The sequence below is a fragment of the Condylura cristata genome, unplaced genomic scaffold (genome assembly GCF_000260355.1).
Source record: "Condylura cristata isolate star-nosed mole 26May11 unplaced genomic scaffold, ConCri1.0 scaffold00006, whole genome shotgun sequence".
NCBI classification, from domain to species: Eukaryota; Metazoa; Chordata; class Mammalia; order Eulipotyphla; family Talpidae; genus Condylura; species Condylura cristata.
In genome coordinates, this window is record NW_004567107.1 from 50028101 (window position 1) to 50032156 (window position 4056).

Below are 4056 nucleotides of genomic sequence, written 5' to 3' on the forward strand. Positions count from 1 at the left end.
ATGAAAACAAGGTTCAGAATAGCAATTGACTTGTCTGAGCTCACACAGACTGCAACATGGCACGTATCGGACCTGCACCCCAATCTTTTGAGTGCAAGACTCATGTCTTCAACTAATTCCACATGTTACTTCTGCTGTAACCCAGGAGGCTCTGCTTTTGGGGTTGGCTGAGAAAAGAGGCTAATTAACAATCAGAGAGCTATTGAAGTGGCACCCTTCTTTTCTGAATAATCCTAGCCTAAAGGCAGGGTATCCAATCAACCTTAAAAGAACACAATTATGTTAGCTGAACCTATTGTTCACACTATTATGTAAATCAAGCCATCAAGTTTTGTGTGCTGTAAACTTATACTGCAATGGACAGCAGTCATTTCTCAATAAAGCTTTGGGTGGGGGGGGGGAGCTGAAAAACACTTTGCTTTTTACTCACTCACTCCATAATGAGCCTTTCCTGGAAGTAAAGAGACTCACTGGAGATAAAAATGTGTCAAGTGCCTAGGGCAGTGGTGGTCATGAAGAGGCATTCTGTAATTGTTAAATTCAGCATCTGTACTCACTCCCCCGCCTCTCAGTCACATCTCCCAGCGCTGGCTGTCCTACCAAACACATTGGTCTGCCTCAATACCTTCAGCACAAGATTCCAATATAACAGTTTAGAAGAGGCACAGAGAGGTCAAGTAACATGCTTAGAGTCACACAGCATGTTAGCAGGGCAAGGAAGATTCACACCTGAGAAGTCAATGTGACATCCCACTGACATCCCCAAGGCATTAAATGAGTAAATAGAAGAGAAGATTATTCCAATGAGATGATGTATTCTCAGCGTGGTGTTGTGAGGCTTGTATGAAAACGTATATACATAAAGCAATTAGAACATCATGCTTTCTCATCACAGGGAGCTTATGTAAAGAAGCAGCTCCTCAGGGGATCGTCTCAGTTCCCTCTGTCTGATCAGTTCTCTTTACTGCACCGTCTTATAAAAAAAGTCATCCGGTTCTTTAGAGTACATATCTCAGTTTGTAATTACACACTCATTTGTGCTTTATTTGTTTAACATCTTGTTTTCTTCTGGATTTCAGTGGCCAATTCTGGCAAAAAAATAAACAAATATACCATACAAGACCCCCCAATTCAGTATTTCTTGAATGAATGGGAGAGTGAATGAAACATTCCTCGCCGTCCCAGAGTCCTACAGTTTTCTCCCCTTGGTGGGAGGAGAATGTTCTTCTTTGTTTCTCCTCATGCCATCTCGGGACTCTCACGCATTTCCCACAGCTAATCTACATGGTGTTTACAGGTGCCTTCTGAAAACCGCCCACTCGCTGGTTTCTAAACTCAGCTAACTATGTCTCTGAAATGTCAGCCTCTCCGTTAAGTCTCCTTCTCAAAAGAAGCGAGAAATTCAGACAAGGAAAGTTTTCAGTTCCTCAGCTCATCGTGCCAATTGCATAATGAATCTGTGGGTTTGAGTTTATTTCCAAATTTAGACCCATTCTGAGCACAATGGAGGCTTCTACACTCATCCCAGTGGATCTCAAACCCACTTCTGACTTTTAGAGATTACAGATTCTTCTGGGTTTTGACAAGTACTGAGTGGGAACAGAAAGTCCCAGAACACATAGTGGTGTCATTTCTGTTCAGTGACTTTATTCCCTTTTGTCTAGCTGTGATTCTTTATAAACAGCATTCTTTCTGTGCCCATATTTATACTTTTGGGGGTCAAATATTTACCTTAACTTTCAAAGAAGTTATTTTATTTCTGGTTATTCAAAATATGAGAGGGCACAAATTTCCTTAAACTCGCCTTTTAGGCTTTCTTGATATAGAGTTTATTTGGTACTGAGATATAATTGTTATATAACATATTAGTTTCAGGGATACATCATACTCTAGCTATGTATATATAATAAGACAATCACCGTAAGTCCACTTGTTATCGGGGCCCTTTCTGGTGGTACATCGGGTTAAAGTACAGCACTGTGAAGCTATCCACAACCACTGCAGCAAGAGTTAGATCCCTGGCTAGGGAGATGACCCACATGGTGCAGAAAACCTCTCTTGTCTCACCTGTTGCTCCCTTCAGCAGTGTATTTCAGTACATCTGTCTGTTCTGCTCCCCACTTTGTCTCTGGTGAATCCTCTCATCCGCACCTCTGGTCTGTACCTCAGTTCTTGTATGCATGAATAAATAAATCTCTTTTAAAATCCAGTTAATATCATCACAGATAGTTAAAAAAATTTCCCTTATCATGAGAACTTTTGAGATCTACCCTTTAAGTGACTTTAAAATCTGCCAATCGTATTATTAGCTAAGTCATCTCTTTGCTATTGCTGTTCTACAGAAATCATGAATCTTCCCTAAGTTGCCCAGGGAGAAGAGCTTTGAGTTGGATGAAAAATTGATATTCTGACATTGAGACAGACTAACGGTTCAAATAAAGTTCTCAGTCTCTTATCCAAAAACCCTTGGGCCTAGGTGGACTTTAGAGTTCAGGACATTTAGAATTCAGGGCATATCCTGTTCTCACTGTGTGGGGGAAGGTAGTACCCCATAATGAAACACTTTAATATATTAATATTTGCTGCAAAAATGTATTATTATCCTCATAAGATGGGGGTATGTACTGAGTTTAGCCTTGAATCAGCTAGTGTCAGGTTTTGCCACTAATAACTTGTAGTAAATTTCTAAAGAGTTTGGATTTTTAGAGTTTTGGGGACTTTAGGATTACAGAAATTTTAGGGATTTCACTACTTTTTTGGAAATTTCCCTACTGACCTTTAAGATTTGGTGGGAAGAAGTATGGGCCTGGGGAGAGGGAACTGAAAACAGCAAGGACAGATGCCCATTGGAGGAAGACCAGTGATAGCAGCCATTATGGGGGTCTCCACCTAGAGATCAAAAAGCTGGAATCCTTCAAGGGCTTGACCCCTGTCACCCACTGAAATAGCCACCTGATCGAGTGGTACAGTGAGTGCTGAGGAAGTTGTGATTCTATTACTGAAAACAAGCTGTGAAGCTGAAATTTTTCCACAAAGTAAATAATGTTTTCAGTGACTGCTAAAAACCAGGTTATCTTTCCACTAGGAAAGATAACTATACCAAAATTCAATAGAACACAGTATTACAAAATTGCTGCCATACAAAGAAACAATCCAAAATATACAACTAAAGATGAAGAAAATTGTGACTGAAACATATCAGAAAAAAAAAAAAAAAAACCACTCTGTTATGAACTGGATATTGCGAGGTCTGTGTTATCTATTTGCAGTTTGGTATGCTTTCTTACTCAAAGTCACCCTTGATGTTCATGTCTCATTTTGTACTTGTGACTTGTTTTCTACTGTTAGCATTGTACTGTTTTCTTATAGTATAATTATACTCTTTTTCTTACAAAGGACCTCCACACTGTGTTAGCTCCAGATCCTGCAAACTTGACTACAAAGGATTTCCTCTCGATATCACTGTTAGCATAAGTCTTTTATGTTAGTTTTGATCACTTTCTATGAGAGTGAGAGGAGGGGAATGTGCCTGAGGGGGGTTGCTATAGTGGAAGGTAGCCCAATGCCAGCTTCCCATAGGAACACCTGGCATGAGTAACCCTGCCCAAGAGAATGGAAAGATTTGTCGAAGTTTAGACCTTCAGAGAGAAGCCACTGTCTTTGTAAGAAAAGGTGAGGTTGGGGGAGGGGACAGGCTACTCTATGAGGCTTCATCATCTCCTAATTTTCTAGAAGAAATGCAAAGAATTCCAGAGATGGCACAATGAAGGCTTTATGAAGATAATAGAATATGAAACAAATAATTAGAAAGGATTATTTTCAGGAAAACTGTGAAGATAAATTTGGAGCAAGATACTAGGAAGCACATCTTTAGTGAAACTTTAGATATGGAGATAAGGTTTATTCTAGGCAGCCTCATCCTTAGCTTTTCCTTATTTCCTCTCCTAATCCCACCTCTAAAATAATAGATTTCCAAGAAAAATATTTTTTCACTGACTATTTTGCTGGACTTTAGGAGGGAGTATGTGAGGATGCTTGGTTGAAGAGGAAGAGAGA